Source organism: Neopsephotus bourkii, unplaced genomic scaffold (assembly GCF_033783945.1).
Source record: "Neopsephotus bourkii isolate Nb327-2 ecotype Australia unplaced genomic scaffold, CSIRO-AGI_Nbou_v1 NB_1373, whole genome shotgun sequence".
Taxonomy (NCBI): domain Eukaryota; kingdom Metazoa; phylum Chordata; class Aves; order Psittaciformes; family Psittacidae; genus Neopsephotus; species Neopsephotus bourkii.
In genome coordinates, this window is record NW_026901852.1 from 4,907,050 (window position 1) to 4,920,093 (window position 13,044).

Here is a 13,044-nt window from a genome sequence, read left to right on the forward strand (position 1 = left end):
TTCAGTCTCATCATTTCCTAGGTTCATCTGGCTTTTAAATACTTGGTTTGAAACTGGCTCTTGAATTTTATGATGTAATTGCCTGCATGCATGTCAGATCTGAAAGGTCAAGATCTCTTCAGCACTGGTTTGATGTAAGACTTGAAGTGAGCTTCTGAGCATGAGGGATTCAGTGTGACTCTGCATTTCTTTTATTCTTTGTTAGCTTCTGCATAAGAAAGCAGTTTCTGTTACGCAGAGTAGCAAGTGTTGACTGTGCATGCATTTTAAGGGAAAAGAATGGTACTCATAATTCATAGACCTATTTAAGTGTGTCTCCTCCCAGCAATCTCCTCTCCACAATCTATTGTGTTTCTGCAACTTTCTTTCAACTGTAACAAAAAAACTGTTAATGGGAATTTCCCTGTTAATAGATACTCTGGTTTAGGTTTCCTTTTATTCTCAAATCTGTTACTGAGAGAACTGCATGACTAATGGGAGTCTGAAAAATCACTGTTCTTTCTGTAAGTGGAAGAATAAAGAATGCAGAGCATATAGTTACTCTTTTAGCTCCTGCCATGCTGTGATTATGCTGTAAGTAGCCCTCTAAAGGGTTGCCTGACATTTCCTGTCACCCTTAACTATCCATTATTGAGCATTTGTCACCAAAGTTTCTTGTGCTGAATGTGTTGACATCTTGACATCCTGCAGTTGCTAAAATGGTAATTCTTTTCAGCAGTTGGTATTTACTAAGAAGCTGTGTCAGGGTAATGGAATGAGCTAGGTTCCCAAGAAGACAGGAATGCTGCTGCTTTTTATTTTAAAGGCTTCACGTACCTTAACGATTGGAGGTATGTGGATTAGCTAGCTGGTAGCCTACAATGTTACTTCCGTGTGGTGCTGGATACTCGTTTCCAAGCACATTAAGGAATTCTACTATTAGTGTACATCTCTGTGGCACATCCTTTGTATGAATGAGAAGAAAATGTCTATAACTGACTTTTTTGTTTTGCAGCAATATCTCAGCAGTGTCAGGCGGCAGATTCTCCCATGTTTTCTGAACTCTTCACCCTTTTGTGGGTGTGTTCTATAAGATGGATTGATTTTTGCTATTCTCTGAAACTTCTTGGCTTCCTAAAACTTGCCAGTATCTGTATTTCAACTGCATGACTTTGTAACCTTGAATATGTGGCATGAATTGAATGTTTAATGCACTCTGTAAATATTGGCACTGAACGAACTCTTACCTCATTTTGTAAGTGATTTAAGAGCAACGGGGATTTAAATAATACAGTCTTTATTCAGAAATAGTTTGTGACTAGAGCTTGTATGCACCTGTATCCTGTTAATGGGCAGCTGCTCTTGCATGTTAGAATGTATTTCTGTTGGAAAAGGACACTTTTGGGGTTTGTTTTGTTTAATAGTGCATATAAACAGTGGTTTGTTGTTCAAGTGGTTTGTACGTGCTTGGGATCTTCCATCTGTAGCTCTCAAACCTTCTTAGCTTTATGAGAGGTTCAGCTCCTGAGAGCTGTAAAATTTGCTGATGCAACAGTCACATTTCAGAAAAGCCTATTTCGCAAGCATTGCTTTGGAGACACATTTGCTTTAGATTTGGATCACAAGCCCTCTCCTGCTCCTTTGAGATGCACCACAGTTCAAGGCAGTCTTGGTAAAGAAGCACTTAAAGTGAGCTTTTAAACTTGGATACTCCTTCAATATATTGAATTGTCATATAAAGTCATTTTTGTTGATAACTAAAATTGTTTTGTTTGAATGGGATGCCTTTCCTGAGACATTGTGCAGTGAAAAACAAAATCTGCAATGGAAAGTTGCCATTTTTGTTTAATGTACTGAAAAGAACACATTAATGTTCCCAGATGAGACAGATGACCAGACTGTCCTCTAAATTACAGGTTACATAAGACATTTGTGCTGCCAAATTGAGTAGAATTAGAATTTTCCTCAGTAGTGCTGAGTTCCTATACTGTACTTGCTGTTTTTGCATGTTCATTGGCCAGACCTATTACTGAGCTAAGTATAAGCAATATTTTGAGGCAGATTATAGAGAGAAAAGAACAGATTAACTATAAAAATGTTACTGTGCCTGTAGTAGCTGGTCATATGAAACCTGAACAGGGGCTATTGAAGAGTCCTTGTGTCAGGGTGTTCTCCTACTCATGTCGTTTTTATTTTGTTAGGTGTTTTTTGTTTGGTTGGTTTTGGTTGGTTGGTTGGTTTGTTTTTGTTAAACCTTGTGCTGGAAGCTGGAGGAAGGACCATCCAGGACAGTCATACAGCAATACTCTTCCAAGGCATTAGGACTACTTTGATTGTTCGTGTGTAGAAATAGGGCAGGATTTTTCCCCTCTTAGGTTTACTCTGCTCATTATCAGAAGGATAGCAAGAAAAACTTTGTCATGCACAGGGATGTCACTGACAACTTTGCATTCAGTTTTTCTTGAGAATGTCCCAGACTCGCACCAAAATATCTTATTTAGCAAAATAAAAGATCTAGAGATTTCAGATGGTAAGTCTGTCGCACCTACATGCTTGTTCTGGCATCACTCCTGTCATCAGCTCATCTCTTCACAGTGCCTCAGACTGCACAGATATTCCAGTTCTGTATCGGCTGAGCATCACTCTACCCAGAGACACTTAGACCTGTGCAAATCTGCTTGACAAATTCTTGGCAAGAATGACTTTGTGCCTTTGTGTTGTCAGTGGACATAAGAGCTATGTGCAAAACATGAGAAAACAACAGACTGAAGTGAAGGGCTGCTTGAAGTGGTGCAATGAGCCATGTTGATACAATTTTCTAATACAGAGCTGGAAGTTTCCCAGCTGCAGGAAGAATCCCCAGCATGAGAGATTCATTATTCATTAAAAGGCAGTAAGCCAAGAGCTGGAGCTGTGGCTCTTTACATCTGCTATGGCAAAACTTAATGACAGGGCCTCTACAGTGAGAGAAAGATTCTGGGGCTAATAAAGTCTTTAAAAACCCTTCAGACAAGAAATTGTTTTCCCTGGATTCAAGCTGGGCTTCCTGGTCTCCTGTAAGTATATATGGCCTAAAGATGGGGCCCTCTATCCTTTGCTTTGGATGTTGGAGAATCCATGAGTGTTTCTGGCAGTGTTGCTGCCCAGTCTCTGCCTTACCAGTTGCTTGACTATCTGCTCAGTGCAGATACAGCTTTTGCTTACAGTATCTTACCAGATTGGGGTGCAAAATGGAATACTGGTGATAGGAAATCTCTCCCTGAATATCATGAGAGAATGAATACATTGCTGCATTGCAGCTGAGGTTTGCTATTAAGCAAAAATGTTTGTTCTCCCAATCATCAGATTACTAATGACAAAGCCAAATGTTTCTTCTACTGAGGATTATAAATGTGCCTCATGTGAAGACTGGTTGGTTTTGAGCTGCTTATCTTCCTCCCACACTTGTGCTTTTATGGCAGAAGTTATCATCTGAAATTAATCAGAAACTGATTTTTCATCAACTTTGGGGGGGGTATAGTTCACTTTGCAGGACTTGCATGAGGTATACATGTGTTCATCATGTCTTGACTAGTGCCTGCAGAAAACACGAGCTCTCTATTGATAAGGAGCCCACTAAGGGCAACAGGAGCAGATGTGTTGAAGGAACCTGGAACTTGTTTGAAATCTTGCCAAGAAGCTGAAAGAAGAGCAGAGTGGAGCGTTCTGCATGTGGGTATTGCTGGTAAAGATTCCTTTCTTAATGGTTCACAAGGACACTTCTGTTGCTTACTGGTTTTCTTTTTGCCTTGCTGCCATTCATTTGTGATAAATTGCAGGTAGATTTTTCAGGCACCACAGAATTGATGGCCTAAAGAAATTACTGTTTCTCCCTGTCTGTGTCTGCATAGAAAGATATGGGCTGAACTTTGCAATGTCAGTGATTCATTAAGCACAAGCACTTCCAGCAAATGCACTTACTATATACTTGTTTGCCAAATGGTGCTGAGAAAACAAATATTGAGGTTTTATTTTGTTGTTGTTATATTTTTTCTGCCTCATCATGGTTCTGATGATTAAGTATCGGTATTGTTCACTGTTTCAGATGACACGCAAACTTACAGAACTCACAGTTGTCATTTTCTAGTGGCTAATAAACCTCATCACAGGCATCTGAAGTATATCGCTATCATTCCAGTCTTCAGGAAACATTCCTTGCTGTTAATTTTCTGTTACTACTTTTGCTGCCACAGAAAGTAAAGATTTGAAGTTTATACAGCTCCCAGGTAGTGACATGTTCAAGGCCCTCAGTGACATGGGTCAGTGGTGGCCTTGGCGGTGCTGGGGAGCAGTTGGGCTTGATGATCTTAAAGGTCCTTTCCAACTTGTTTGATTCTGTGACTCTGATATTTTTAGTGCTTTTCAGTAACACGTCAGTGCGACTGAGACTCTGTTGAAAGGCACGTCTCTCAGGGAGCTGGCATCTACCCCAGTCCAGCTGTCATCTTTTATTGATTACAGTGTTTAAATGCTAATTGGATTAAGCAAAGACTTTGACATCTTAAATCTCTGCCTTTCTATTGAAGGCGCTTGAAGGAGTGATGGCATGACATTTCAGTGATGAATAGCTTCCTTTTATGGCTTCCAAAATCAGTGTTTCCTAAAGGATGGGAAGTAAGCAAAAGCGATTTAAAGGAAGAGTTACTCTACTGATTTCCAGATTTGATACTTTGCTTGTTTTCAGGTAGTCCCTAATGATGAGGGTTTCACAGAAATCTGTCAAAGGTCAGGCATTTTGTGTATGCAGTCATGTCAGCCTGGATATGAAGAGAACCTGAAGCAGTGAACTGCGAGATTAGTTGCTTTAAGCTTAAAATAGATCCTTGTTTGAATAACAAGATACTAGTAACATTGATTGCGGCCCTTCTCATCAGAACATGTGAAATCTAAATTCAGAAACTCATGGAACCAGCACATTTCTGAGCCTAGGTTAGGGATAGTGGACAGGTAAGTAGATCAGTATGGGTTTACATAGGTTTGGTAGGGCTGCAGTGAAGAGGAAGAAGGGGGCACTGTGTGCTAACTCCTTGCAGCATCCTGCAGTGCTGTTGTGGAGGCTCTAGACAGAGAAGCTCTGTGTGCCTGTCTTGGCAGTAGCTAAGAAAGTAAGTGTCTGCTAGCGAGGGAGCAGAACTCAGGCTTTAGGAGTCAGTTTTCCAATTTAATGTCTGCCACAGGTTCTAAACCATTACAAATAGTGACCTGTGCAAGGAAAATCCTATAAAGAACACTGAAAGCAAATGATTTCTGAAGACTTTGCTGATAATACCCCCATTTCTTTGTTTTATCTACTTCTTATAACTACCCCTCTGCACTTGGCTGATACAGAAGCATATGTTATTGCTGTACATTAACTGCAGCACTTGAGATAAAAATAGGCAACTAGGTATTATGGTATATGAAGAAAAAAACGCCAACAGTTTTTAAAGACTCACATATGTTCACTATAAAAGATGAAACTTTTAAAGTTGTTCACCTTAGCTAAATTAAAAACAAATGCTCATGCAGATACTAAGGATTTAACCCAGTTTGCAATCACCAAGTCTTCTTCTATAAAAGATTTCTGAAGGCTGGATTTGGTTTGGGTTTTCAGAAGCAGCTGGGGACCAGGGACAAGTTTAAAAGCTGAATTTATTTAAGTAAATAAAGTTTCAAGTCCTTTCAACATAAGACTCTCTATGGCAAGGTCATGAAGATTCTGGAGGTGAATATATGGGTTAGCCAGATTTTGGCAAGTGCATCTGTCACATGCTAGCTGTGAAATGCAATTTTATAAAGGCTGCTCTGCTGTTAAGTGCCATATGCTGTGGCTCTATTCCTGCCTTTATATTTGTAATGCAAAATCAGTGCTTAGACCGAGGGAGGAAATTATAGTACTAGCAACAGTAAAAGCGTGTGGAGTGCAAGCACACGCTTCTGTCATTGAGCATTCAGCGTTAGTTTTCCTTCACTGTGCCACACAAAGTAGATAAATAAGAACCATTCAGCTGAGCTGTCCAAGGCTGCTGGGGAAATGGTCTCAGGTTGGGATTGGCATAGGTAGATTGCTAGGAGATGGCTTGTCTGTGTGTGTCTGTTGTCTATGTGATACTTTTGATACTTGTATTACCAGGGCAGACTAAGACAAGCGTTTGTAGCAAAAAAAAAAACCATTAATGAATTACTTCCTTTAAGGAATTAGTCTGGAAAACAATTAGAGCATATTTTTCGTATGGGTTTTTTTCTCTTTGAGGTCCATTCAGTTTTCCATTAACATTTTACGTCTGTGCATGTGTGTGTGTATATAAGCTTCCCAATCAGTACTTAATACTCTGAGCCACACAGCTGTCTTATTTATGTAAGCACTTTCTCTGGATCATTGTTCATCTTTCAGTGTTGATTTAAGTTGGGAAGGAACTGTAATATTTATTGAACATTTTGTACATAAACTGTCAGCTTGACTTGTTCTCATTTGGACACCTGTGGGTTATGATATTGCCCCAGTTCTACAAATTAAGGCATGTCCATCTTCTCAGGAAGATGGATCAGCAGGATTACAGTGCATGGAGGAACAGATAACTATATCTCAAACTACATTTGCATGTGAAAAATGTTTATAGAATTGGTAAAAGCAAGAATGCTGAAGAAAGAGCAGGTATTAAATCAACAATCTGTTAGAAAACATATATACAGAAGAGAAACTTTTAATTCAGATTTAGGTTTACAGTCAGATTTTGCCACTCTTCTGGATGTAGAATAGCATCTTCAAGTGTTGCTCCTAGTTTGGTTCAGAGGTGCAAATATTTAAAGGTAGTCGGGGACCTAATTCCCATTGAATCAGTTTCATTGAGAATGGGTGTTCACATCAAGTTGTGGAGTAAGGTACTGCACAGTATGAATAAAGTACAAAATGTGGCATATTAGAACAAGGGGCAATTTTTATATACCATCACTATGCTTTACTGTTATTTCCAATAAAGCTTTAATAAAAATTCAGCTTGCCACTAGCAGGTAAATAGCGATACAATAGCAGCTGGTCTTTTCCCTGTGCATATTGGGAGTCTGGGCAGATTGTTTGACCCCACAGAGCTTAAGAAACCTTGTTGTTCTGTGTTACCTTGTTAGTTCTGTATTCAAAAAACAGCAATCAGGGCTTCTGAGCTGAGATTTCAAACCAGTGATAAATAAATTGCCTTCACAGGAGGAATGGGTTAACGGACAATTGATCATTTTCCATATATTGAAACAGGTTCATAGTGCAATACTGACTTGCTGTTATATATATACATGGCACAGTTTATCATTGCATGATACTGTGTATCACTGAGCCCTTTTCCAGTCTGTCATAGGAAATTGCTTGAGGTTAAGGAAAAGGATTAAAAATACTTTTTGAGGGCTACAGCTACAGCTTTGTCTTCTTTGAATCCTGCAGAAGGCCCTTTAACATTTCTGTGTATTTAAGAATCTTGATTTCATGATGTAGAAGCATCCGTGCAGAGGGAAAGGGCATTTCTGGAAGAGAATGGCTCTCTGCAGCCACATATCCATATTTCACTGTAGTCCACTTAACCACTTTCTGCTAGTGACTTTTAGGAATGGGCACATAATTGCATTGCTGTTTCCAGTGGGCTATGAATTCCAAAGGGCAGCTTACTGGACAACGGTTTCTAAAGCACTGTGGCATGCTTGTCTTGCATGCCAGCTAGGAATTTTAGCTTATACCCTAATTCTGACAGACAGAAAGGATAGAGGACAGTGTATTGGATTACACCAATCTTGGATCTTCTGGCTGTTCATAGGGGCAGTGCTGGCTGGGGAGACATGTTTTTCTGGTGGGATTGTTTGTTGGGGTTTTCTTTTTTGGGTGTCATGATGAAAGCATCTTTTGGAAAATAACCCACAGAATCCTTTGAAATGGGACAGAATCCTCAGCATCAAGGATTAGGGGCCTGGATCCTCAAGGGTGTCCATTCTGCTCTTACTGAGATGTGAGTAATGCTTGAGTGCCTTTAGAAATATGTAGTTAAGTTTGTCTTGTCTAAGCTTTGTTGATAGTTGGATCAAATTGGTTTGGTTTGGGTTTCTTGTGTGGGGATGAGTAGTTCATTTTAGATTCCAGCCCAGGGAAGCTCTGAATGCTCCATCCCTGGTGGTGTTCAAGGCCAGGCTGGACAAAGCCTTGGTTTAGTGTGAGGTGTCCCTGCCCATGGCAGGGGGGTTGGAACTTTATGATCTTAAGGTCCTTTCCAACCCTAACTATTCTATGATTCTGTGGTTCTATGTTACAGTGCCATTATTGCTGCAGTGAGAGAACATCTTGTCTGTTTTTTGTTGGGTAGCTATGAATTAAATACCATTATCCTTAAGCAAGAATTTTAAGCGACTGCATGGTGCTAATGAGAAGTGAGAACGAAGCTGTGAAATAGCTGTTTCTCTTGTACAGATTCTGGAAGCATAACACAAACATACCACATATGGTAATCAGCGTCTGGTGATTGTTTTTGCTCTTAGTGCTGGCAAATTGTGATTTGGGATCTGTTTCCATTTCATTCTTGATCAGCATGAGAAAGTTCTTCCTTGGATTTTGGATCTTCTTGCAAGACTGCAGGAATGATGCTGGTGACTTTCCTGCTGTTTGTCAACACCGATCAGTACCATGCTCATTATGTGTCCACAAAGTGAACTGTTAAATGTTCAAACTTGGTTTAATATTCTGAAATATTTTAAGTCTGGATAAAAGTTCACGTGAGTATCATTAATAACTTAGAATCATAGAATAGTTAGGGTTGGAAAGGACCTTAAAATCATCCAGTTCCAACCCCCCTGCCGTGGGCAGGGACATCTCACACTAAACCATCTCACCCAAGCCTCTGTTCAATGTGGCCTTGAACACTGCCTGGGATGGAGCATTCACAACTTCCCTGGGCATCCCATTCCAGTGCCTCACCACCCTAACAGGAAAGAACTTCTTCCTTACATCCAATCTAAACTTCCCCTGTTTAAGTTTTAACCTGTTACCCCTTGTGAACTGCTGTTTATCAGTAATCAGTATTCAAAAATGCTCGAGTTAATCAGAAAACCCATATATCGCCCACTGTGTATTCCTCTTTCCTGTAAGAATGGTAAGTCTTTTATCTCCAAAATGGAGCTCATGGTGAAAGGCTGACAAAGACATGTCCTTTTTCATCTTGGGAATCTGATACCTAGCAACCTTTAAGCGTTAAGACCTTAACACAGCTTGAGTAGCTTCTCACTGAGATTGCTCCATTTTAAGGGCCTTATCTTTCAGCTCCCAACAACACACAGGCTTTTGTGCAGGAAAGCTGCAGTGCCCGTCTCAAGGCTGAGGATCCCATTGCATGTGAGTTGGCCTGACAATGAAGATTGATGTCCCTTTTGAGCTAGCTACAAATGACTTTACCAAGGTCGTGGCATCTGGGTCGTTACAAAATCAGCTTTGGGAGCTGTTCAAAGCCTCCCCTAAAATCTCTCAGAAGGGGATGACAGTGATAAATGGGGACTGTGTAGATGTTCCTGAGTTTTTAATAGGCGGCACTATGATTAAACACGAGGAATTCTTTTCCTTCTTGAACTGTGGGCACCTCAGCAAGTTTCAGACCTTCAGCGACTGAAGAGCAATCTGTTCTGTAAACTGCTCTTAAGCTAGAGAAGGAAAAGTAGGATCTTGCAAACCCTGCTGTTACTGCCAGTACTTGTGAAGTAACATTGAGATAGTCCTACTGTGCTCTAGGTACAGCCATTGAATTCTAACACCCAGTAATTAAGTGAGCTCTTGTGCTAAAGGTGTTCTTGAATGCTTTGGAAAGCCAGTATGTGTAGTGCTAATGAGGAGTACTGGGCTGGCAGCATTAAAACTGAGTATTTAAAAAGCTTTTATCCTGACTATTAGTGAATATAAATTATTGTACACCACCACATGTAATCTGATTAAAATATTAGACAGACATCCAGGCCTACATATAGTATCTTAATACTAGTTACCATTACAGTATTATCTGTGTCGAATTCTCTCTGCTACTGCAGTGCAAATTATGTGGCTGTTATGGCAGTTCCGGGGGGCATTCAGAGAAGGCACTGAGGTCTCCCAGTCATACTAGCATGAGCCAGTGGAGCACATGCCTCACATTCTGTGGTTCAGCCATTTGTTGATGGTGAACCCATTTGTTCCCCCCCTCCAGCCCAGTCTTTGTCAGGACAGAGTAACACCAGCACCCACTTATTTTAATCCATGTTGTTTATAAATGTAGTTAGAACCTGCTAAGGTCAGTGTAAGAAAACCTCTGCTTTTTCTGTGAGATGTCTGTCAGCCAAGACAAAGAGATTGTATTTTACCAGTGATCTATTCCCAGTGCATTATTAGCCTTGCTATCACAATTAGAAAGTATCTTGCAATATCACAGTCCATTCATTGCAGTTCAAAGTACAGTAGGAATATAGAAGGGTCACTGGCAAGTATTCGTACTATTTTTGGCTCTTTGGTATGTGGACCATTTTCTCGAGTGTAGGAGTATGCCTATTGTTTGATAGCCTCAGCCCTTTCAACAGGAACGAGAGCTCCTCTCTTGTGAGAAACCTGTTTTTCTATCCAGAAAGAGGCACCAGTCTGAAAGTTACAGGTATCCCTGTTTTCCTTACACAACTAATCTGGCAAACCTAGCAGATGACCAGCAGGACTGTCAGCAGCTGACAGTGAAATGCGTATGCTTAGTGGTTGGATCTTAACTAAACAGCAGAATCTACCCTTCATACAGACAGACCTTAGTGCCTTGCCAAGTCCCTCCCTCCCCACTGAGAAGTCTGGGCAATAGGAAAATACTTGCAGCATGCCCATGAGGCTATTTCAGTTCAGGGTGAGGTGCCAACTCCTCGACTAAGTACCTCTCACAGAGAGCACACTCTTGCCAGTCTCTTTCTGCTTGTACATGATGGCATATGTTTAGTGTGCAAGCTTTCAAGAAGTGTGATTGGGAAATGCTGTCAGAAACATAGCATTTTTGTGGCATGAAACAGTCCTGCCATGGAAAAGCAGAACTATAAAATGGCTATATATAAACTATAATAGCTGCAACTGTATGTATAATATATATAAACTATAATAAAATCATATTATGTAAACCCTGATTTCCTACCAAAAAAAGTATTATTTTGAGATCACTGTCATAATCTTTGTTACTGGCATAAACAAACCACAGCCAATCTGTCATTGGCACTGTTCCTGTTGTCTGTAGAAGACTCTTAACTCCAACATGAAGGTAAGGTATTCCCAGAACATGGGATGGAGATGGAGTTTCACCTGTGTACCCTGCAGCTACTCCCTTGCGGTCTTTCCACTTCTTCAGGTTGGGAGACACTGCAGAGCCATCTGCCAGTTTTTCCATGGTTCAAAGAAGACACAACCACAGTATCAACGCTTCTGTCTTAGCTGTGAATCTGGCTCTTTGAATGGTTCACAACCACACAGTGTCAGTTCTGAAAGCAAGACTTGCCTCTTGCACCTTAACTAACTATAGTATTCCACAGTTTGGTTGCTGTATACATCCAGTTACCTTGCAAAGCTGTGTGGTGTAACCACTTTCTTCCTAAGTACTTGTGCATACTTGCAAACAGAAAGGGTGCAAGTACTGAATGACTTGTAGGAGTGATCCTAGAAGGAAAGATGAAGTCTAAAAGTAAGGACTGAAGCGGATTTCTGTGCCAAGTCTATGGGACTGCCCATGGTCACAGCAGTATAAATGCAAATAGGAAATCATAAGCACTGAGCTTTTGAGCTGTGGTCTTCAAGCCTGCATGTCTTCCCATTAATGCCAATAGGAAATTCAGTACTGTATCTGCAAGTCTGAAAAGGTCATCAGTAAGTCAGACACACAATGCATGGTAGTTGCAGAGGTAAACAATGAATCTCTACAGGTGCTTTACACCTGAGAAACCCAGTTTCCACCAGTTTCAGAATAAAATTACCTTTAACATCGTGCAGGATAGAATGCCCAGGAATAACCATTCAGTTCATGACAATTTAAATGGAAATTTTGTTTTGAAAAGCCTTTTCATTCCTCTAGCTAGGAATTAACCTGATTTTATTCAGCTAGTAAAACACTAATGTTCTGAATGTTTATATTATATTTGAACTTCAATTTGCACCTAAACATAGCTTAACACTAATCAGGAATCAGAAAGAAATCAACTCTTAAGTAATATCAGCTATCTTTTTCTAGCATCATAAAATATAAACATTAGAAATCTGAATAAATATATGTCATTAAATAAGCACTTGTGTACACAGAGAACGTGTCTCACTGATTAGGAAAAAGAAGCAGCAATTTAATGTAGAGGGTACATTCTGTTGCAAATGAGCACTAGATTACTAATCAATGAGAATCCGACTTTTTTGGGAAGTGACAAAAACACTGGAATGGAAAATGATAAGCTGTTCAAGTCAGGAATATCCATTTGCCAAATTAAATCATGATTAAACCAGTAGTGATTCAGGTTATTAATCCCTGGTCTTTGAGGCACAGTTTATGCATGTCTGGATCACAAGCAGGACTTTTTGGTAAAGAGGAAAAGAGGCAGGTATGGTTTTGCACATTCCAAGTGATTCAGGCTGCAAGAATTCACATGGAGTAAGTACTGGGGCCGGAAACAGAAACAGCCTTAGCTAAGCAGCATGTTTATTAGCTAAGCGTATGACAAAGTGTACGGCTGAGGGAAAGAAAAGGAAGTTCTACTGGAGAGAACTAAAAATCATCTGGTTTGTTTAAATGTCATTGTAGTAAATACATGCAGTTGTGGAAGGATCCCAAGATAAAGACAGTGCATGTAAAATTTGGATTAAGATTGTCTGACTTTGCATACAAATACTTCCTTGGTGTAGCTTCCATAGTTTCCCATGAGCAATACTCCTGCTACAGTTACTTCAGTGGGAATGAGGAATCCCTAAAGTTAAGCAGCAGCTTTACCCTTTACTAGGCTATCAGCTAGCTACAGAAGTAAATGTAACTGTCACTTTTGGTGAGTATCTAGAATGAC